Source organism: Mchenga conophoros, linkage group LG1 (assembly GCF_057382185.1).
Source record: "Mchenga conophoros isolate Kocher_MC1m ecotype Shallow Benthic linkage group LG1, M_conophoros_male_GT1.1, whole genome shotgun sequence".
Classification (NCBI taxonomy): Eukaryota; Metazoa; Chordata; class Actinopteri; order Cichliformes; family Cichlidae; genus Mchenga; species Mchenga conophoros.
Window position 1 is genome coordinate 3756575 of NC_140526.1, and position 25521 is coordinate 3782095.

General features: G+C 39.7%; 1 long non-coding RNA gene across 1 annotated transcript; it reads left to right on the top strand.

The window, feature by feature from the left end:
* Window positions 1-10477: 10477 nt before the first annotated feature.
* Window positions 10478-22276, top strand: LOC146582749 (uncharacterized). The gene is made up of 3 exons (XR_014893066.1): window positions 10478-10555; window positions 11925-11982; window positions 19955-22276. It is a non-coding gene; the product is annotated as an uncharacterized LOC146582749 (long non-coding RNA).
* The last annotated feature ends 3245 nt before the right edge of the window (window positions 22277-25521 follow it).

Here is a 25521-nt window from a genome sequence, read left to right on the forward strand (position 1 = left end):
AACAATGGATAATATATAGAGTGTGGGGGAGAGTACGACCGTGCAGCGTTTAAAGTGTGGAAGTACTGACCTTACTTTGAGTTTGATTCCGTAAAAAGTGACAAAAACCTTAGCGTCTGTGTAGCACTTATGTGGAGTTATATACAGTACCAGTAGATAATTACCAAGGTAATGAGTAATTTGGGCTAGTATCAGAAGATTAAGAACGACTCTTAGAGCTCTGGTACATGAATGGCAAAGAACCCAGACAAACACAGCTGTGTGGCTTAAAAGCCTATTAAAATAATTTTGTAACCACACAGTATTACAACAGGTTTTAACAGAACTTCCAGTGTAAAAATTTCCCCCAAAGTAGCAAAAAAAAATAAAAAATAAAAAATAAAACTAAAATCGTGCACAAGTAAAAGAATTAGTCCTTTTAAGTCCAAATGGTACCGGTGGGGCCCATGACAAACGGGTGTATTGCAATAGAGTTCGTCCAATGAGGAGTGTGTGTGTGATTGTCTGTCCTACTGTACTACTTGTACAGTAGAGGATTGTAGTCCATCAATGTGCGAATGAGTGTGCGTGTACATGTATATCGTCTCCAAGGATCTTGCCATCCAGTGAACACTGGAACACTCTGGGTTCTGGAATCGCTGACCTGGTCTTTGCATTCGTCCCGTATAAAAACCTGACCTATAAACAATGGTCAAATATATGTCACGTCCACTTTAAGAATAACTCTCACAAATTAAACTAAAGTAGTGTCACACTGCAGTAACTACAATTCAAATCAGCTATCGTCAATTCAGTCATCATCAGTTCAGTCATGTTGTACAACGTTAAAATATCAAGGGTCAAAGTTCACAGTATTCAAAATTTCACAGTATCAAGATTCAATACTTGTTTGTAACCTGCAGTAAGATTAAAGATGATCTACAAGGCTTCAAACATTCAGGAATTATAGTCACCATATAATTCACTTTCATTGTAAACATTAATTAAATGGTAAATGGTAAATGGCCTGTATTTATATAGCGCTTTTCTAGTCCCTAAGGACCCCAAAGCGCTTTACATATCCAGTCATCCACCCATTCACACACACATTCATACATCCATCAAAATAAACTCACTGTACATATATATCTAATCACAAATAAATAAGTATATTACCCCTTTTAAGAAATGGAATAATATGCAAATGCTTATCAGAAATTGAACAAAGTGCAAGTAATTTCAATAACATGTAAGCACAAGGACTCAGGCTACGAATAGGAGTATTAAAATAGACGTGCTTAATCCCGCTTGTACCATAAGCCTACTAGCACAAGTGGAAATACACTAAAAATTACCTCCAGGTATTCAATACTGAGCATTGTAAAATAACTGATTGGCATCAAAACTAAGCAGGAAGCAGCATAAAGTCTGCTTACAATTATCTCTCATAAACTTATTTTCAGCTGCTTTAAACATTTGCAGCTTTTCAATGACTTAGTTAATGATCTAACTAGCATAACAGTGCGTTCCAGAGACACCCAACAACTGTACCCACACTCCGCACATCACGTGCCTGATTAGCCACATTTAGCTTACCGCCATCGAGTGGATGCTCAGTGTTTCCATAAAGCCACCGCTCAGTAAATCTTCCGGTTTCGCTCTGTCCTCTACGACAACAAGTGCAAAACCATACTTTGTGAACAATATCAGTTTAGATGGTATTTTTTAACTCATTAGGGGTTAATTTCGCCAGCATACCGATAACAAAGTTTTAGTCCGCCTGCTCTGTTCGGCTGTAGAAGAAAGAGACTGAAAACTTGGGAGCTGATACTAAGGCGGGACAAGAGCTGCCTAGAGCTTCACCGATTGGCTGACACACGAGGAGTGGAGTAAGACAATAGGCTCTCATCAGAACTCATCAACCCTTGGAGAAACTTAACCCTTGTTTAACCAGAACAAATATATAAATCTCTGTCCCCTTTTTTTGTTTAAATAAATATATTGATCTCGTTTCACTTACATCAAACTAGGACAGTAAGAACAGAAACAATGAACATAAAATGTTTTACCTTTTCTTCTCTTTTGTTTGAAATGATTTTAGGAACTGGGTTACATCTGCTGTACAGTCTGCATGGGAAGAAAACTTATTTTTACAGCGAAACCCCCCCCCCACTGAGCACACTGCCATGGGAATGTGAAAATCACAGAGAAACCCCCAGATCCCCCCACTGACATGACCGCTGTGGCACCGGGCAAATCACCACCTGCTCCACTCCTGCTAAACAGGTGAAAATAGATGTAGAAGCAACAGGACTCTGTGCCACTTAATCTTTGATTTTATTTATTTTCTGCTGTGTTTTACTTGCATCTATTTGAAAGAGTTAGTGTAAGCACAAACAATTATTTTATTTTATATGCTGATAGGCTGTGTGGCAGGCAGGCAGGCAGGAGTGGTGGACCCAAAATTCAGGACTCTTGGAGATGGGACTTAAACTCAAATAGCAGATTTTATTGCTGGAAAAAACTCCAGATAAATTACCAAAATTACTCACCAAAACAAAACCAAAAATATGAACATAGGTATCACAGACTGAATTGGAATAGCGAAACTAAACAGGACCAGGAGACCAACATACAGCATGTAGAGGACACAACACAACAGAGAACAAAGGAAAACACAGGGCTTATATACACATGGGAGTAATCAGGGAATGGGAAACAGGAAGGAGACACAGCTGGGTGAAATTAGGGCTAACGCGATAGGGGGGAAGTAAAACTGAACACACTGACATCAGACACGAACCTTCAAAGTAAAACAGCAAACAAGAAACAAAAACAAAGACGCACACTTGATATTGAACTAAACCTACAATAATAATAATCAAAACAGCACCACTAAAGAATCAGAACATAAATCCTAACACAGAAAAAACACCAAGACATGAGAAACAGAAAAAGCTGGGTCAAAATGACCAGAACTGTGACAATAGGTTTAAATGTTAAACAAATTTCTTCAAGTCAAAGACTGTTGCATATAATTTAATTTTTGCTTAAAAAATAAAACAATTTTTAAAAAGAGACGTTTTCATTTGATTACATTTTATATGATGGATTATGTAGAAAAAGCAGAATTGGGCTGAAAGGTCTGTTGCTTTATTACCTATTCAGGGTGTGTATCATGTTTTTAAAAAGTAACTAAGGAACTAATTACTTTTGAAAATATGTAATCAGTAAAGTAACGATATTACGTTTTGGGAGAAGTAATCAGTAATTAGTTACTTTTTAAATATTTACTTTTTTCAAGTCAAGTTACTTTTTTCAAGTAACTTGACAAACACTGGTCTGCAAACACGATAAACTGAAAAGTTCTGAATGGATTCTGATAAAAGTGTGTAGGGGTGTAAAATGAGGTCGTGTTAACAGTCCATTAAAATCTGGCTTAGATCCATCGAGGTCAACTTCACAATTTATTGTCCAAAACTGACAAAAAGCCTGGAAAAATGGAAACTATGATTCTGACAAATGTGGTGTGTATTGTCAACATAGTGGAAGTGTTGTATATAGACTTAAAATATCATGTCACATTTGACCATCTTCAAAATCAATAGATTGATCAGAAGCTCAACGTGATAATATTGAGCATTCTAAATATCACTCTGACCTCTTCTACAAGGTCAAATAAGGTCAAACTTTCATACAAAATGTCTTTTATCTTTAAAACTTTACTGCCTCTATTTGTATTGGCAACATTAGGATATGATATTGGTATATGAAAGTTTTAAATATCAAATTGTGGTTTGTGCCCAAATATCAGGTCTCATTTGACCTCTGACCCCACTTTTATGTTTTGTCTCTGCTTTTCTTTCAAACTGCCTCAAAAGGATTCTTGTTTTCTTATGAAATTTTTATCGATTAAGAAGATTTAAAATGTATATTACTGCAGGAATTTGCTGTTGGAATCTTGGACTGCATAAACATGCATATCAATCAGATAAATCTTAATCAGGTGGTCCAGATTGTCTCGGTGTTAATATTGCCGATGTCATGGGCATGAATTCTTGCGTTTATTGTTTGCTCAATGTCTTTTTTTTGGGGGGGGTGAAATATGAGAGAACATTATGTCCTTTAACATTTAAGAGGTCGGCAGCCTTATGAAATTTCCCCTTGTGGGACTAATAAAGGTATATCAAATCAAATCAAATTTAACATAATGCTGTTTATCTCTTTGATGCTATTTATCTTTTTGATGTTAACATTATGCTGTTTATCTCTTTGATGTTCTGTTTCTACATTTTTCTCCACGTGTCTGAGCCATAAACCGTATGCAAAAGGTGGATCTAGCCTGCGTGGCATCTCCGGCTGTTTCTTTTTGGTCACCATCATGCTGGTTTGCTCAGCTAGGTGCAACCAAATTTATACCAGAGATGGCAGTGCTAACAATCTCGGTTAGCAAACCTCATCCATAAACTTTATGGGCACAATGCACAGTGTGACAGGCTAACACAATACTAGAATTTCACCAAAATGGAAGCTCAGATTTTTTGGGATAGGTTTTACTACAGAACACATTATTAATCAGATGATTCCATTAAAAATGATTTACGCCAAAGCCTCTAATTTGGTGTAAATCATAATGACTTTATGTTACACACTTACAATTAAAGAGGATTATTATAATTCGTCTTTTTGGAAAGAGCACAGCCTCCCTGTAGTTTCTGATCCATTTACAGTCCGATGGTGAGCTTTAGTAGCTCAGAAATGTATTATATAACACACAGGCTCATTGGAATTTAGACAAGTTAATATATCCAAAGGTCACAGTGTCCTTCAGGTGACTGCTGGCTTCGTATGGGGAACTTGAACAAAACTAAATTGAAAGCAAATCTAGACTGTCATGGCTGGGACAGCAGTCGTGCGGTGGAGTTAAATGAGGACCCAAGATGCAGGAAACGGCTAGATGCAGGTGAGCGTTTATTTACAAAGGGTGAAATATAAACAGAAACAAGGGTGGCGAGGACTGCACAAAGACGCGAACCTAAACTGGGAAAAACTAATAAACCTGGAACATGCAACATGGAGAGGAACACGAGATGAGAACAGAGAGACACTGTGAAATACCAACTAAAAAAAGAGTAATGCAGACGACGCGACAAGGAACATAGGCAGACACGCACTGTAACTACACACAAGGTTTTACTGTTTTACAACACAAAACTCGGGGACACGAACAGAGAACAGAGGAAAGACACAGGTAGGGATGATAAAACACTAAACACCAAAGCCAACCCTAAAAACAAAATCAGAATTAACACAAAACGCTGGGTCGAAGTAACCCAGAACCATGACATAAGATAAGATTTTGTTTTGTCACAGCAGGAACTGGACAGTGCAAAAGTTATGAAGCAAAAATTAGAATACAATAAGAATAAATACAGTACACAGCTGTACAGAATAGAATAAAATAAAATACCATATACAGTAGAATAAAATAGATTAAAATATACAATAAGATAAAAATAGAATACGAATGCTATATACAACTGAGTAAAAATACAACAATGCCAGAAAGATTATTGCATATGTGTGGATGTGTTTGATCAGTTAAAGTCTTTGTTGTGGAGTCTGACAGCAGTGGGGAGGAAAGACCTGCGAAATCTCTCCGTCCCACACCGTGGGTGCTGCAGTCTCCCACTGAAGGAGCTGCTCAGTGCTGTCACAGTCTCCTGCATGGGGTGGGAGATGTTGTCCAACAGGGATGACAGCTTAGCCACCATTCTCCTGTCCCTCACCACCTCCACTGCGTCCAGAGGACATCCTAGAACAGAGCTGGCCCATCTGATCAGCCTGTTCAGTCTCTTCCTGTCCCCAGCAGAGATGCTGCCCCCCAGCAGACCACACCATAATAGATGGCTGAGGCCACCACAGAGTCATAGGTCTTCAGGAGTGGGCCCTCCACTCCAAACAACCTGAGTCTCCGCAGCAGGTACAGCCTGCTCTGCCCTTTCCTGTAGAGGGCGTCTGAGTTATGAGTCCAGTCCAGTCTGTTGTTCAGATGAACACCAAGACATAGACTGTAATTCATTATGTTTATAACCTCTAATCACACCAGCAGTTCAGCTATTCACTGTAATGACACCCCAAAGGCATAGCTGCAGGTTGTAAAGAAATATTTAACGAGAAAATCCAGCCAATCAAAGGGAGGAAAAGAAGCTACAGGGACGCCAAGGTTAAAACTTTTACAATTAACAAATGTGAGTGACCTTTTATTTCTTTATATTACGATTCCAAGGATCCAGACGGTCTTTGTACGTGACCAGGATCATATTTCTTTTTGTTTGTTAATCCACTTAACACTGATCTCATTCAAGCATAAAAGGCTAAACTGGTTCATAAAGGGATGAACCAACACATATCAGATAACAGCCATGTTAAACTGTATCTTTAATCAGTTTATTAGTAGCAGTCTATCACAAAAACACATCATTTGTTCACTGGAATGCCAAAGATTCCAGTTTGACAGATGTAAAAGAGTATTTTTGCACCAACAAGGTGAGCTTTTAGCCAAAAACTTGGCATGCACTGGACATCAAACTGTAGAATCAGACCAAAAAAAACTGTCTACAGCAGATGAACTGTATTTAAATGGCATGTCCCTAAGAAATACAACCTGATGCAGGAGATACATCTGGATCTTTAGCTGATCCATCTATTGTTCGAATCCTTATGAGAAGTGGTCTCAGTAGAAGGGTGGCTGACAAAAAGCTATTCTTGTGAAGTGCAAAACAGGGAGAAAAGGCAGTTGTATACCAAATTACGCTGTGCTAGAAGAATCAGTGGTCACAGGGTTTATGGAGTTATGAATCCAAATTTGAAATTGGAAGATACAGAGGACGTCAGATGAGTGGTAGAAAAGTGAGTGTCTGAAACGGTACAACATTTCAAACAGTGGTACTGAAAGTGCCGACAAAATTGGTGGAAGTAATGTTCTTAAATTGTACAGTAAAGTACAATTAAAGTACACAAGAGACTTTAAAGGAATTTAAAGGAATGAGGCGTGTCTATCGATTTTTCCACAGTACTGTACTATAACTGATAGCAACAGAATGTTATCTTCCTATATCATGCATAATGAAATTTGCTGGCTATAAAAGAGTTTTGTTATGAAATCAAAGTAATGTAATGCTTTTATAGGTGCATTGACACTGCGGATGGACGCTTTTTGCAGTGCTGATAGGTGGTTGCTGTGCAATATGATAATCTCATAAATACCCTATATTGATAAGAATCTTCAACATCCTAAAATGTACGTGTGTGTTGGTTTCGGTTGTATATTCCTGTTACTGTTTCTGTTGATTAATTTATTAAGAAGACAAAAGTGACAAGATGGACATGGACATAAGCAACATTTCCAGAACCTCCAGAGTTCAGACTTTACAGAAAAGGGTGAAAAGGAAACCCGACTGAAGTCTTGCTTTGTGTTAATATGAGCTGACAGTTTGATGTAGATAAGGTTATAAAAGCACGGCATCTTAATTTTATGACATTAACATCTATTTTATATCCACCAAACTTTCATTGTGCTGAATAAAATCATAGACCAAAGGACACTGTAGAGTGGGCATGCAATAGTAATATAAATGTGATGAATGAGCCAGTGGAAGAAAAAATGATGAAAAGGTAGAGGACCCATGATTAAGCCATGAGGAACCCCACATTTATCACATATCAAGGTCAAGGTCAAGGTAACTCTATTTATACCCATAGGCAAGGTAAATTTACTTTGGGTATAAATAAAGTTACCTTGACCTTGACCTTGATATATGATAAATGTGGGGTTCCTCATGGCTTAATCATGGGTCCTCCTACCTTTTCTTTTTATATTGTATCACGGTTAAGTTTACATACAAATACATACACAACAATAAGTGATATTGATTTATTAACAGCAATTGCTGAATATTAGTACATTGATCGGCCAGATAAAAAGGAGGTGGAACTCATTGCCCAGTCACCTGACTGAGTCGCAGACACACCGGCTCCAAGCTCCCTCATTACCGAAAGTTCACAAATATAATTTGACTCACACTCACTTTCGCAGACCGTTTGTGGAATCAGAAACAGATTTAATTCCAGTGTTTGTTGAGACTAAAACTTAGGATGCATCAGTCAAATTGGATCGCTGCAATTAATCTTGAACAGTTAAGATACTTGGGAGCCTGTAATATTATCTTTTGCTAATATTTCAAGACCTGTGAATAAAACACTGAAGCCTGAAATGGAAAGGCAGCTCAGTCCTTTTCCCATGAAGAAGAGGATGAGGAAGACTCGGGTTAGATGATCGCTGCTGGACTCCTGCTTGGCTGCGAACACTCTGACCTGTTTTCTTCATCGGGATTCAGAAATAACTCAGCTGAACATGTGAACGGAGATGATCGGGACAGTCGACCCTCAGCTACAATGCAAAATCCCTATCCCACTGCGCTAGAAGAAGAATGCTCTCTTTGTGGAGCTGGAGGGGCTTCAGCAGGATATGTCTGTGGCAGAACTCTCATTAGAGGATCGCGTGACATGAGTACTTACATCATGGACACATACTGATTCAGATGCTGTCAAAACACTCCATGTTCACAGTAAACAGGAACAGTAACAATACAATTCTGCATACGCCTCATTTAACAATTAGTGCTTCACCAGTAAACAACATACTGCCGTGTGAACTTTCATTTTTTTCATGTGAGCTCATGTTAATCTGAGTGTGGACATGACTGACATGATAGATGTCAGCTGGTCAGCAGTCGCAACCTTAGCTCCCATCAAGAGTGTGACCTTCTTCTGACCCATGTTTGTTTATATTGGACTACATGCTGAAATGTCTCTGATTGCAACCTCAGGTCTACTGCCTCTCAGAAATAAATGATGTGTTCACACAAAAACAATTCATAGGCCTTTCCCCACACATAAATTGTTGCTTATTATGGAAGTATGTGTGTTGTGACTGTGTGGACACATTTTAACAAGTGTAAACCAAGTCAAGCCTGATTTAGTGAAGACAAACAAGGACGGGAAGACAGGAAGAGTCTGCATTTCTTTTAAATGCATCTCCAAATGCACAATTTACCATTTACAACTTTCATTGGAAGGTTTTTGTATTTTTCTTCATCATTTCATCTTTTACTTTTATTTTTGATAATTGCGGGTCCTATCATACACATCGCAGCAGCAATGTTTTTTTTCTTTCCTTGAGTAAACTGATGCCATTTTGATGCCTTTTTTAGTAATACAGAAAAGGAATTTGTTTTTTTAATAATGATTTCCCTTTATTAAAGGTTGATGTCTACCTATCATTGAATATTTCTTCCCATACCTGTTCTTCCAATACCTGGAAGAAGAATTCATTTTGTGTTATGTTATTTATGTTATTTAGGCTTAAGATTTTAGTGGAAATGAGGCTTATGCGCACCTCCCCGGAGGCCCTTGGTTGACCACGATATTTGCTTTTCAGTCTCATCATGTGCCTTTTGCTGCCTGATGGGCTCTCTTGGCATTCCTCTCTGTCCCTCAGCGCTAGTAACTGTCTCTGTGGGAGCTTAAATCACAATACAGTAAAATTATGTTTCATCTTTCGTGGAAAAATTATATAACAGAAAAACTAAGTATCACATAGCTCCAAAGTTTTTTACTTCATGCAGACTCCTGTAATAGTGACTACAGGATCTAGAGAAAGATAATGGTGGATTACATTCTGGTAACTGTAATTGGATCTGTGAGAGGTCACTGACACTGACTGAACTTGTTTGCTATTTTCTGATTGGTTTGTTTGGTTAAAGTTCATGTGATGAGGACTCGGCCAGCACCTCTACAGTAACACATCACGCCTCGGTTGGCTACATTTTTATTTGCTGTTGCCAGCAATAATATCACTTGCCAGCATTATCTCACACAGACACTTAATGATTAACAGATCAAGCAGGTTGTTAGAATGCACTTTCTTTTGTTTATACAGCCATGTTTAATGTTGCACGATCATTTTTACTTTACAAATGTTCAAAACTTCAGAAGGTAGTCCTCTTTAGAGTGTAACCTGAAGTCTTTCATTAATCTCTGAGGCAACCCCCCCCCCCCTCCAGCTCTTCCTCCGCCTCCGTCGGCTGCTCCCGCTGCTTTATGGCTCCTTGATCAACTCATCAGGGGTTAATGAATTAACGAGGGTTAAGTGAGGGCTTTTTTATGTCGTTGTGTTGTTTGAGGAATAACATTGTGACTTTTCTGACCTGCTGTCACCTAGCTAATACATCTGAAATCGTAACGAGCAAACCTGTCAGACAGATCTGAGGGACAAATCATTTTGAAGTGACAGGGGCTGCAAAAATCTGGCTTCCTTATTGCTCAACAGTTAATCTGTATAGTCACGAGCCTGCTGGCAGCAGCTGAGCCTCAAAGCTCCTGATCCCAAATCCACTGGTGTCCATGACCGAGACACTAATACCTGTCACAAACCAAAATCTGTTCCTGGACCGCGCTGTTATTTACTCTTCTTCTTCTTCTGCAGTTGCTTTTGTCATTCTTGCATGGAAAGGTAAGTTTGTTGTATAGGTTAATCTGCTCACTTTAGCTTGTACATTCACACGCACACACAAAAAGTTTTTTCCATGACATAATCATTATTATAAGCAACTCATTATGAACACATTTTCATAAGCAATGAACACAAATACATAAGAAAAACATAATCAAAGAAACATGTTTGAAAAAGGTGATGAAGCTGCCAATACTGTGTCCAAATGGACCTCCGGAGCAGGCAGGAACGTGAGATGGAGAGAAGCTATTGCACAAGCAGTCTTCAACAGATTTCCAGATTACAATCAGAAATGTTCAGCATCTCCTTATGCAGTGAGACTGTCTGATCTCGGAAGTGAACCTATAGACTGATGGGTTTAGATTTTATTATTGTCATTTGTATTAGGAAATATTTAACCGTATATGCTTAGAGGTGTATAATCGATTGTGTAGTGATAGGATGTGTGATCTTTAGCAGTCTGCAAAGGCTTGGTGTGCATTCCAGAGTGTTCTGGCATTCACACCTACGTCCTGGGAGTATGGGAGAGGTCGTACCTTGTCTTATTGTTTTATGGTAGGATAAACGTAGCTATGTCAGTTTTAGTCTAAGTGCCTTTTGTTTAGATGAACTGCTGAGCTTCCAGACCAGCAGGTTTAGGGAAGTCTTTATGGGGTCACACTCTGGACCCCCCCCCCCCCCCCCCCCCCCCCCACACACACACACAGTATTCTTTGTTCACTTGTATACCTATGTAAGATGTTATATATTAATGACCCTATGCATATTCATGTAGCCACAATATAAGGAGTGCTATGGGGAATGTTAAGGTTCAAAATATTGGGGATGGAGACAAGAGAAAAAACCACAATAACAACACTGGTCCGGCCGGGTTGAGTCAAACGATGATTTAATGACCACACACGTGGGAGATGGACACTGATGCAGACAGCCTCAAAATCTCAAAATGGTGGAGCATTGCTCAAACTTTTATAACCTTTGGTGCCTCCACCTTATCATAAAAAGCCTAAACATTCACATGCTCTCTCTCACACAGCGCCTAAGCTACGACCTTGGCTCCCTGTTTATCTGCTCCTGCTGAAATGGGGCAGAAAACTCCAGCACACTCTGTTCTCTTCTACTCAGACAAATTAGACAATAACCTTCTGCGAACAGTATTTCTTATAACTCAGCAATATAATGCATCATAAAACAATATCATTCATTCACAACAAGTCAGCAATTTAATGTAATGCAAATCAGTTTAACTAATGTAATAGTTATCAGCTTCTTCTAATTCAGGAGAATAATGCAAACTAAAACTACATAATAATTCACAATCTTTAATTAGGGGTATAACATGGCATAAAATAATATCATAATTTTACAGGAACCTGGCTGAGAGTCTCTGACGGAGGTCAAGTGGGTGGAACGACACTTGGCTCCAGGTAGGCCTCCTTCATGCATGAGTGACCCAAAGAACTTTGGTGACTTGTGTCTTGCTTTTTACTGTGTAGCAAATTGTCCTTAACGTTCCAGCGAATAGGTTTACGTTACAAACCTATCATAGACAAAGTTCACACTTATGAGGTAAAAGAAAATAAAAATGTAGCCATCTTGGAATGGAATGTGTGTGCGCGAGCTTTAGGCTATACACTGAGGAATAAAATTCTTCAACTTGAAGGATCGTACACCTGCTGTGTCCCTCAGAGATCAGTTTCTGTCACATCATTAAGCATATGACCAACTTCTTACTCATTATCTGACCATGAGTCTTGCTCATAGTTTTACTGGATTATGAATTTAGAGTGATTTTCGTGGTGTGTGTGTTGAATTTGCATGATACAGCCTTGAATTGGAGGTGGCCGTCTGCATCTGAGGTACTACAGATTGTTTGTTTCAAGTTTATATATGAGATCAGACAGAGGAACGAAAAGCCATAAACAGCTTCATCAGTAATTCCTCTACTGTCACATCCACTCACTTTAACTTACTATAGCCAGATGATACCACATTTTCTCTTCTCAAAATCAAAGGCAATGACAAGTTTGTTGCACAAAAGTTGCATGAATAGTCAAGACAAAAATATTTTTTTGGTATATATAAAAGTATAAAAAACACATCTGTTAAAGCAACAAGCTACTGAACTCAATGTGAAAAAAAAAATCAAATAAGAGCAGTGGTTGTGTTCTCAGAAGTGTTACTTCTTTGTCTGGAAAAAAAAACAACTTTTAAAGATTTTTATTAGGTTAATAAAAAATTGAAAACTCAACAGTCATGATTAGAGAGATAACAAACAGTGTCATCCGTATATAAGCAGACAACATCCATGACTGTATTAAAAAGCATTTATGTTATTATAAATATTATTTTTAATTTCTCTAAAAGAGTCATTCTTGTTTAAAGGAATTATAGATTAGAATTTTAGATGTTCAGTTATAATTTCTGCAAATTTGATTCATTGCAAATGTAATCAATCAAATTTTTATGTCCTTTTTTCATCATAACATCCTCCAGCTTTTTCTATTTGGAGTGTTTACAATAAAACAACAAAAACAAACAAACAAAAAACAAACTGCCAGTTTCTGTCAAGCTTAACATCCCAAATATACTGAATAAATAACAACAACAACAACAACAACAACAACAACAATAATAATAATAATAATAATAATAATAATAATAGATTGCATTTTTATAGCAATCCATTTATAAATGACATGTTCTCTTTATTTGTTAGATCACAGATGTCCGGAGAACTGTTTGATAACTTGAATGTGGTTTCTCTGCCAGCATGTCAGTTTCAGATTCTAATAAAATCATTTCATCCACTGACATCAGAGGAAACGCTGCATTTATTCAGTATTTAAAATTCAAATTCAAATTCAAATTCAAATTCAAATTTTATTTGTCACGTACACAGTCATACACAGTACGATATGTAGTGAAATGCTTGGACAACTGCTCGTGACCTAAAGAAAACAAAAAAGGAAAGGCTATGAATAAGATAGGAAATAAATATGAAAAATTAAAAAGGGTAAATTTAACTAGGAAGGAATAAAATATAAATTAAGGTTAAAAATGAAATAACTGTACAACACAAATTAGAATGAAGGGTAAATTTAACTGGGAAGAATAAGATAAAATATATAAATTAAAGTTGAAAATAAAATAACTGTACAACAAAATACACAATATAGAACTATATAAGAATGTATGAAGAAATCTAAATATAAATAAATATATACACAATAACAGCAGCTGTACAAGTATTAACTGGAAATGAAGAATATAGTGACCAGTGTTGTGCAAAAACAATGTCCAGAAAGTCCAGTGTGTGTGTAAGAACCATATGTGTGGGTCAGTACTGTGTGGTGGTGTGATTGAGAGACCGTATCGCCTGCGGGAAGAAGCTCCTCCTCAGTCTCTCTGTGTTGGTCTTCAGGGAGCGGAATCGCTTTCCTGACCTCAACAGAGAGAACAGTCTGTTGTTGGGATGGTACTAGGATTTAGTACATAACGTCCTCAGAGCAGAAACATGGAGCAAGTGCAGCAGGTGGTCAGTCATTTAAAACATGTGCTCATAAATGAAATGTTCCTCAAATAGCAACCATAAAGTGTGTTAAAATATCTGTTATTTATAATCTAGTGGGAACACTTTATTCCATCATGCTCAACGCGTCCATGTTTTAAATACCTTTGATACTGCTGCAAAGGCCATTACGCCATGGATCCAGCTTCACCTGAGGTTTTTATCTTGCTGTGGTCACATCACATCACCAGTGTTTTACTGCCTCAACCAGAGGAACGTTGCCTTTAAATTCCATCATCAAAGTAGTGGTGCTGATTGGTTTGTTTATCAACTTTCAGGAATCAGGTTTGGATAATCTGTACTGTGAGACCAAGGGCCTGTTCTTCGTACCGCGCTAAGATAAGATAAGATAAGATAAGATAAGATAACCTTTATTAGTCCCACACGTGGGAAATTTGTTTTGTCACAGCAGGAAGTGGACAGTGCAAAAGTTATGAGGCAAAAATTAGAATACAATAAGAATAAATACAGTACACAACTGTACAGAATAGAATAAAATAATATACTATATACAGTAGAATAAAATAAAATAAATATACAATAAGATAAAAATAGAATACAAATACAAATACTATATACAACTGAGTAAAAATACAACGATGACAGAAAAGATTATTGCACTTAGTGTTATTGCACATGTGTGGATGTGTGTGCTTGATCAGTTAAAGTCTTTATTATGGAGTCTGACAGCAGTGGGGAGGAAAGACCTGCGAAATCTCTCCGTCCCACACCGTGGGTGCCGCAGTCTCCCACTGAAGGAGCTGCTCAGTGCTGTCACAGTCTGCTGCATGGGGTGGGAGATGTTGTCCATCAGGGATGACAGCTTAGCCGCCGTTCTCCTGTCACTCACCACCTCCACTGGGTCCAGAGGGCATCCTAGAACAGAGCTGGCCCATCGGATCACCCTGTTCAGTCTCTTCCTGTCCCCAGCAGAGATGCTGCCGCCCCAGCAGACCACACCATAAAAGATAGCAGAAGCCACAACAGAGTCATAGAATTTCTTCAGGAGTGGGCCCTCCACTCCAAACGACCTGAGTCTCCGCAGCAGGTACAGCCTGCTCTGCCCTTTCCTGTAGAGGGCGTCTGAGTTATGAGTCCAGTCCAGTCTATTGTTCAGATGAACACCAAGGTACCTGTAGCTGTCCACAGCCTCAATGTCCATACCTTGGATGTTCAGTGGTTGCAGTGGAGAATGCTTGTGCCTGCGGAAGTCTACCACCAGCTCCTTGGTTTTACTGGCGTTGATCTGGAGGTAGTTCAGCTGGCACCAGTCCACAAAGTCTTGGGTCAGACCTCTGTACTCCTTGTCGTCCCCATCAGTGATGAGGCCGACTATTGCAGAGTCATCAGAGAACTTCTGCAGGAAGCACTGGGTGGAATTGTGGGAGAAGTCTGCAGTGTAGATGGTGAAGAGGAACGGAGCCAGAACCGTTCCTGTGGGGCCCCCGTACTGCAGACGACCCTGTCCGACACACAGCCCTGAGTCCTCACATACTGTGGTCGGTCGGTGAGGTAGTCCAGGATCCAGGTAGTGCGGTGATGGTCCACTCCAGAGTTCACCAGCTTGTCCTTTAGAACCGAGGGAAGAATGGTGTTGAAGGCACTGGAGAAATCAAAGAACATGATTCTCACAGTGCTTCCAGCGGTCTCCAGGTGAGCGAGGGAACGATGTAGGAGGTGAATGACGGCATCATCCGCTCCAATGCCAGGCTGGTAGGCAAACTGAAGTGGGTCCAGTGATGAGCTTATTAGGCGCCGAAGCTGAGCCAGGACCAACCGCTCCAGGGTCTTCATCAGGTGGGATGTCAGCGCCACCGGCCTGTAGCTGTTGAGGTCCTTGGGGCGTGAAGTCTTTGGCACTGGTACAACACAGGAGGTTTTCCAGAGCTGTGGAACTCTTCCCAACCTCAGGCTAAGTAAGTTAGCTGGATTAGATTGTTGACGATTTCGCGTGATCTTTGATCGTTCGGTTCCCCGAAGCTCATCCGGGACTTGCTGTCATAGCAACAGAGCCGTAAGCGTAAACCTGCTCGGGAGCAGGTTTACTTTATGTAAACAGGATTAGATCGCGGCCACGCAGGTATGTCCGCTTCATTTATACGAAAGCAACAGCGATATTTTACCACTGTTTCACCATAAATAAATAACATCAATGTAACTAAAGATAATGCAGCACTTGATCCTTTTACAGATACATACAGGTCATTTCCTAAAAAAGGGAAATGAACTATTAACATTCTATTACATGTATGTGATTATTACAGATGTAATTCATATTTCAGAGTAGTAATTGTAAATTACTTCGTGTAATCAAGATGAGAGACCACGGCTATAAAAGCGAAGGTGGATTTGGGAAGCCTGTCGCAGCCATGTCCTGTCCGTATACGCGACCAACCCATTGCGGAAGGTGCAAGATTGATAAGGAGAGTCCTCAGAATTCAGCGTATATTGCGGGATAGACAGGATCCTTTAGCTCAGCGCGACAGTGTGCTCATAGAGAGATATCGATATTCCCGTGAGGGTATTATTTACTTAACCAACTTGTTGACGAGGGGGTGCAGGACCACCACCTGTCTTTTTTTTTGCTCTGCCCTTTTCTTGGTTGCTGTTATGAACAAACTAACAGAGTATTACAGGCCAGTATTACCTTGCCAAGAGACGCAAAGCAATCTAAGAGATAAATATTACCATTCTGTAGAATACTCCTGTATTCCACTTTTACTTGTTCCCATGTTCTTGTGGGTCCTGTTGTGGCTCTAATGTGAAAGGGGATATAATATAACATATTATAATATAATATAATGCCATATGATATTGGACAATATAGTGTCATATGATAGATCTACCCTACCGCCTACTGGTGTTGGCCAGAGGGGCCGATGGCGCGATATGGCAGCCTGGCTACAACCGTAGCTGCCTCCACCAGTGTGTGAATGTGGGAGTGAATGAATAGTGGTATCGTACAGCGCTTTGGGTGCCTTGGAAAGCGCTATATAAACCCAATCCATTATTATTATTATTATTAAATTACCTACGAGTTTGATTTGTCAGCAACTTTCTGCCAGCCCTCTCTCCTTGCTTTTGCAGCCTTTGCAGTGTTCCCTTGCATTTTAATTAAACTCTGAAACTCCTGAAATCCCTCACTCATGAGTTCTTGCTCTGCTGCCGGAAAATACCGAGCACGCCCCTTCGACATTTTCGCCGACCAATCAGCGGGTTGCCGATCAATGTTTCTACTATCGATGCGTAGCCCCTTTTACGACACCCAGTGATGTCACATTCCTGCGTCCAGCTGTACTAATCGTCAACAGCAGGTGTGTTCGGGGAACCGGATTAGCGAGCTCACGGTTAGTGCGATGGTTTGGTCTTGGATGTGTCATTTGATCTTGGATGTAGTAAGCGACGTACGAAGAACAGGCCCCAAGTGTTCTCAAACACTGAGAGATTAAAGGCCGGGACATCACGGCTATATAAAGAGCCGGCCGTTCTGGCATGTTGTTGTTGTTGTTGTCTTGGACCGAGGTGTAAATACTACTTCTCGTGGTTTCTGTTCCAAACGTAATGTTCCTGATGGAGTGGGTGAGCTGATAAGCAGATTTGCAGTAATAGCTTGCTGCAGAGAAATGGAGGTGGAGTTTAAAGATAGCAGACAGCTTTAGCAGGATTGAACGCGACTTTTCTAAAAGACACGTTGACCTAAACTTTCCATTAAGATCGGATGAACCCACTGTGGAAAACAGAGCTCAGGCCACTGTGTTAGAGTACGTCGTTATGTTAACTGGAAACGTGGCTTGGAGCTGCACATGTCAACGTGCTGCTTTTTTTCATCCTGTTATGCAGCGTGGATTATTACAAATCCCACTTGATATGCTACAGCAGCAAATAGCAGGTTGAGATGCTACAGCCTGCATGTGAAAGTGAAGACAAAACCCCAATCCCAGTTCCCACCTTGGACATATCCCTCATGCTGCTGGGCAGGATAGCGCTCTGTTTCTTTTGGAGATTGAACTTTAGGTGTGACCTAATGCTAAAAATGACCATGCTTCATTCGGAAGCCTGGAAAAATGCAGGGGCTGTGCCACACAGAAAATTGGGATTGGGCATAAATCTGATAGAAACTTGTTAACACTAGAATATACGCTTGTTTTGGAACCAGTAAGACAACGGAAATGCGTGAAAGCTGTCAGCAGAGCAGCACCCTGTAAGCAGGGGTAAAAGTCTTCTAATGTCACCTACAGGCACTGACGTTCCCTCCAACACCCAATTTTAGCCTGGATTTGTTCACCTTTGGTCAAACTGATTAAAGGCAGTGGAATTATCTGTGAGCAGCTCCAGTCAGAGATATGTGCATTTATTTGTATCATTTGGCACCATAAGGAAACCTACACGCAGCAGAATTCTCCAGCATTTCCTCTGTCTTATAAGCAGATTTGTGGAGGTTTATGCACTTCCTGTTTTGGTTTGCCCTGATGGCAGCTCTTCACTGTTACAGCAAAGATCCTGTAACCTTACCAAGTTTAGCATCTTAAAAAAAGTCTCAAAAGCAGACGCTGGAACAGGGAAGCCGGGGCGCTGTCCTGTATTTTGGCCAGTACTTTAAAGCAGACCCTACTTTTCCAAAATGCATTCCCAGGAAATAAATAAATAAATAAATATAACAGTGTGGTATTCCGGGTATTATAGCCTGAAGCTCGCACACACACACATACACTCACACACACATACACTCACACACACACACATACACTCACACACACACACACACTCACACACACACACACATACACTCACACACACTGGTCGTAAACTGATTAAATCAGTGGGAACATGCTGCTTTTCTCTCCTTAATTACTCAATTCTCTTAATGTGACCGATGTGTTTAGGCTGCCAGGAAAGACCAGATTAGCTAGTGTGTGTGTGTGTGTGTGTGTGTATTTGCATGTGTGTGTGTTTCTCTGTGTGTGTGGGTACATCTGTGTGTACTTGTATTACTGCTGTTTTAGTGACTAAAGCGGTTCATTGTGGCGGGCTCACCTCCTTTTAGTGGACAAAAAGAAAGTCTCCGAGTTCTGAGGTGAATGCTGAGTTTAACACAAGCGTAAGATTAGGATAATGTTAGGTTAGGGGTACAGTAATGTCAGGGTAAGGTTAGGGTAAGCAGTGGTTATGGTTTTGCTGAGTCTCCTGGAAATGCATGTAGGTTATTGAAGTGCACTCTGAAGAGATGAGAGACTTTCATGACTGTGGGCATGAAACAAGAACACTGTGTCCTCCTGAACCAACCAATCAGAGCACATCCCATGTAGTTGAATGGGAGGTGTGGAGGAGGGGATTCTGACCCCATGTGAGTCAAAACCCCCTCCTCCTACTCCTCCGCCACCACCACCTCCTCCGCAGGACTCTTACATCACGTGTCTGCGGCAGTATGTCATGAAGATCATGTTATCTTTTCTCTTTTGGTCAGACTTACTCAACCTCTAAAGTTCTCTGTGAGCCACAATCGGACTCATCGGTGAGAGGAATATCTGGATGTCTCTATCACCACAAACTTAAGTACTCCTTAGTTTTTACTCTGACTGAACCAGAAAAGATATTTTATCTCTAACAGCCTCACAGGAGTTTTGAATCCTGAGGTCTTCTGATTCAATGTCCATCAAGTAAAATACTAATGTCAGGCACTCTGTTATCGCATGTTTTTTATGTGTTTAAAGTGTTAAAATTTGTTATTTGTTTCTCATTTGTTGTCAGATTTGCATTCTGTAATATAGAAAACTGATCTAAAGATCTAAACTCTCTTTTTTACCCCCTTTTCTCACCTCTGTCTGCAGCAGCTGTCCAGTCCTGCCCTCTAACCCTGCCAATCCTTTTTCAAGACTGGCAAAGCTGGATGCCTCCTTCCTCCAGTGAAATTCCTTGGATTTAGAATGGATGGGGTTTTGATATTTATGAGCTGAGTTAGGACATCCAACCCACATTCCTACAGGCTGCAGTCTGACAAAGTGTTTTATTTTCCCTGATATATGCTGCTGTCCAGGTGATGTAAATCCTGTCATCAGATGGTGCACGCTGACGTCCAGTCACCCTCCAGTTTGGTTCTAATGCTGAAAGCGGCATCAATTATGAATATATCGGATATGACTGCCTTTGACTCCAATTCTAAAATCCTGTGTAACTCTCCGGGAAAACAAAAAATCTATAATTTTTTCTGTTTCTTAAAATCTGTGTGCTGGGTGTCATTTTGGAAATCTGTGCTTCATGTCATGACAACTTTTCTGTAAGATGGCAAGACTTCAGTTTGAGGTAGCCAGATATAATTCCAAACTCTGAAAATCAGCATGGCTGTAAATGTAAAAACATCAATGATATCAGTGGGTCACACCTCACTGCCTCCTCTGTGCTTTGTATTAGTATGTGTTTTTTCAAACACGTTTCAAGTTTTTTCAAAAAGGTCTCAAAGACTTTAGAGTCAGACCTGTTACAGATCGTCAACTTTTCTTTATTATCAGGTGTGTTTCCAGAATCACTAAAAACTGCTGTAATCAAACCTATACTGAAAAAGGACAATCTTGACAAGACACAAATGAACAACTACAGGCCGATCTCAAATCTCCCATTTTTAAGTAAGATCATTGAAAAAGCAGTTTCTCAACAGCTCAGTTACTTCTTAAAACAGAATAACTGCTACGATGCCTTCCAGTCAGGTTTTAGACAGAACCACAGCACTGAAACCGCTCTGACCAAAGTGTTTAATGACATATGTCTGAATACAGACAGTGGAAAAATGTCAGTCCTAGTTTTACTGGATCTCAGTGCAGCATTTGATACAGTTGACCACAACATATTACTCAAACGACTGGAGAACTGGACAGGTCTTTCAGGAACTGTACTAAACTGGTTCAAAACATACGTAGAAAACAGGAAATACTTTGTATCAAAAGGTAACTTCACATCTGAGCAGACAAGTATCACATGTGGAGTTCCCCAAGGTTTCATCTTGGGACCCCTTCTGTTTAACATCTACATGCTCCCACTGGCACTGATTATAAAGAACAACAAAATAAACTATCACAGCTATGCAGATGACACACAAATATATATCACAATGTCACCAGGAGACCGAGGCCCTGTACAGGCGCTTGGTAAATGCATTGAGGAAATCAATGACTGGTTGTGCCACAATTTTCTCCAGCTAAAGAAAAACAAAACTGAGGTAATAGTCTTTGGCGCCAAAGAAAAACGATTACAGGTCACCAGAGAACTTCAATCTATACATCTAAAAACCACAAACCAGGCGAGAAATTTGGGTGTAGTGATGGATGCAGACCTAAACTTAGAAAAACACATTAAGACAATAACAAAGTCAGCTTACTATCACCTCAAGAATATTTCAAGGATGAAAGATCTGATGTCTCAACAGGACCTGGAAAAACTAGTCCATGCATTCATCTTTAGTAGGCTTGATTACTGTAACAGCATCTTTACAGGTCTACCTAAAAAATCAGTCAGACAACTACAGCTCATTCAGAACTCTGCTGCTCGAGTCCTCACTAAGACCAAAAAAGTGGACCACATCAGTCCAGCTCTGAGGTCTTTACACTGGCTGCCTGTCCGTCAGAGGATAGACTTTAAAGTTCTGATGCTGGCCTATAAAGCTCTGAATGGTTTAGGACCAAAATACATCAGTGACCTCCTGACCCAGTATGAACCATCCAGATCCCTCAGGTCATCTGGATCCGGTCTTTTATCAGTTCCCAGAGTCAGAACCAGACACGGAGAAGCTGCATTCAGCTTTTATGCTCCTTATATCTGGAACAAACTCCCAGAAAGCCTCAGATCAGCTGAAACACTCAGTTTATTTAAATCCAGGTTGAAGACTCACCTGTTCTCAGCTGCATTTGAATAAAGCACCAAATCCACACTTTAAGCTTAAATTTCAAAACTTACATTTAACTACTGATTTTATCTGTTTTGATTTTATATACTGTTGTTTGTTTGTTTGTTTGTTTGTTTGTTTGTTAATTAGTTAGTTAGTTTGTTTGCTTGTTTTAATCAATTTTAAATCATGCTTTTTATTTATTTTTGTTTCTAATGTCTCTGTAAAGCACTTTGAATCACCTTGTTGTTGAATTGTGCTATACAAATAAACTTGCCTTGCCTTAGTACGTGTGCCATTTTAATAACTCAGTGTATCAGATGAGGTGTGTGACTTCTTGAACAGGCTTATAATCTTAGAGTCTTGTGACCTGATAGTAAAAGTAATTAAAAGGGAAGTGAAAGCTGTGATAAAAAGTACCGGGAATGCCGAGAGGGTAGATGGCTGTGGGAAAGGGAAGTAACTAAATGGAAATAACAGTTTTATATCATATGTTGCTTTATCTGACAAACCTGACACTCAACAATCCAGAGACAAACAGAGGAACTTCAACAGGCCCCTTTATGTCACATTAGGATGTCAGTCTTTGAGTTTACAATCATCAAAGTAAGTATGGAAACAGATTTGGGTGCATGGTATTGTATTGATTTTATTTTCCCATAGACTAACACAGGAACCATCACCTGTTGGTTTGACGACTTTCACTGTGAAGCCTTAATTGCCTTAACCTTTAAACCACATGTCACAAATTAGAGATAGATACGATTTAAAAACACAAAACATTGCACTCTCATATAGTTCTGGCTCAATCACATGCTGCTTTGCTCTAGTTCTGACCATATGACACCATAACGCTCTCAGCCGTGGCCTCACGTGAGACTAACACATGTCGGAGCTTTTTCCTCTTTATCACCGGCCAATCTAAAAACTCCAGCGACAGCTACTTTTGAGATTTAGGAGCGATTTGTCATCCAGCCTTGATTTTCTTTCTGACAGAACAGGACGTTCATTCCAGCGTTCAGCAGGGGTTAGGACATTTGGGGAATGGTGAAATAAATGAAATAGTTACAGCAGAAATGATCAGTCACACACAGTCTTCGGTTTGGACCCAGGAGGCCACCTTACTGCTAATTCGTGTTATCCACTTTATTGAGTCACTGACCAACTAGGAAACACTACTTAGTCTCCTAACATAACACAACATAACTCTCGTGTTCATCCCTCTACCTAACCATAACCCTGTGCTATCAGAAAATAGTCCTCCAAGGTCAGTGTTATCAGGGCGGTTTAGCTGGTGCATGTCAAAAAATATTTTTACCGAAGAAATTTTTTTAGGGTTTGGCTTATTTGTCATAAATATAGTCATAGATCTCACAGAGTAAAGATTGCTAGGACCATTAGGGATGACTCGGTGATGCTATAATGTGCTTCTGTGAGTGCAATGCATACTTGAATGCTCACACTGCATAAATTGAATCACATTTACAGAAAAAAATAGCTGAAGACAAATAAAAAATAAATAGAAATTATCATATTTTTCCTGGGTTTGTTGCTCATTCTGAAGAAGTTACAGGTGTATCTATTTTCCTTTCATATTTCAGCTATGTACAGAAAAAGGCGTAACCCAATGCAAGATGCTGGAGCCAGGAATAAAACTCAGATATGTCTTTAATTCAAGGAAATCTGAAGAATTTCCAAACCAACAAGCAAAACAGGGAATACCGAACCAGAGAGCTCAAGGTAGACTTGGAAATGGGAATGCAGAGGCTGGGAATACGCAACAGCAGACAGACATCTCCTACACCGAACAGACAAAAGGACTTTACACACCGGATGTGCAATTTGCTGCAATAATTTATTTTCAGATCACATTTTTGCATGCGAATAAACAAATCTGACCACTCAGACCACTGCAGCTGGCAAAGAGTGCACTTGTAGCTCAAAAACCTGCACTGACATGGAAATATAAAGTAATCCTATTTTACCTCAGGCACACAGTAAGACACTGCTTCAGGTCAATCAGCTGTCAGAAATGATTTGTTCAAACTGCCTGAAAAATCGTGATACAGCTTCAACTGGATCACACCATGAAATTTACCCTGCTGCTGCCTTCTTCTGATAATTTGGCATTGTTTTTATATCTGGTGTGCAATTAAAAAAACACCTGATAACAAGGTGAGAAGTAACAGGTGTGATGCACGATTAGGCAAAACGGAATAACAATATGAATAACACAGAGAACAACAGTTAACAAAATAAAACAAGGCACAACTGAACGGGGAACGAGGGAGAAAAAATGCAAAGATAAGACTGGAGGAAGAGAATGGGAACACTTGATAAACCTAAGGATCTCTGGACATGAAATCAAATAACACCATTCAGAACTCAAACAAGGCGTCATGCAAAAAAAAAGCAATACATGTAAGCACTAATAAATAACAGAAAGCTAAACTAAAGCAAAACGTTCTCTGGCTCCAAAACCAGACGATCATGACATTTTTAAGTTTTAATACTCTGAGTGATAGATCGATGTTCAGCCAGAACTCACCAGGAAATAGCTGTGAACAAGATTACATGATATTTATTAGGTTAGTTCTCCATCATTAACACCGAGTTTCTCTGCATGTTTTATTGTCTGAGCTGTTGTCGGATGAGCCTGGAAAACGCTTCTGGCTCCTCCTCCCTGAAACATAGACTGTCAGGTTTATTTGGAGGTCAACTGAATTATTGGCATTTTATTTGGATGCAAGATAACCAACGAGTAAAAAAGAGGAATGCATGCCTTTGTCTTTAAATAAAGCTAGAGCTTGACAAACTACAATTTAGAGATACATGATTCTACAGGACTTGTTTTAATTAGCTTCCTTTGGTCTGGGCTGTGGCTGGGACATTTTCATTGTGACTCACTGACATTTATTGCAGTCATAAATAAAGTTTTTTAACTGCATAGGAAATTAAAAGCAACAGAGAATTGTGCGCCTGTTGTTCTCCGAAGGTCTCGGGTTAAATAATGCATGTAATGGTTCTTTTTAATATTAAACTCTAGATGCAGCTTGGCTTTCATTATGACTGAGCCATGTGGGCCATAAAGTCAGTTTTACAGGGAAGTAAACTGTCTCCGTTTTCTAGGAACAAACAGATGAAGCACTTCTCCCCAATGTGAAGTTGGCCTTTCTTTTTTCACCATCATTCATGCCAAAACCTCCCGAGACCCAGGAATTGTTAATCAAATATACATGCAAGTGCTGCTGTTTGGCACCCAATACAAGATAGATGCATTTTGTTGGATTGTTTGATTTTTATAATCGTTTTGCACAGACCACTAACCCAAAGGGATAGCAGTGAGCAGTTAATGTTGTAAAGTGAATGAGTTGACCACAAACAGATGTGAAAGGACTACAGAGACACTCGAAACAGCTGTACAAAGAAACAAGGCAACCAAAAACTCTTGCAGACTTTGAACACTTTGTAGAGGATCGTGCTTCTTTGTGGGAGGAGCCATATGAAGAACCAGGATCACTA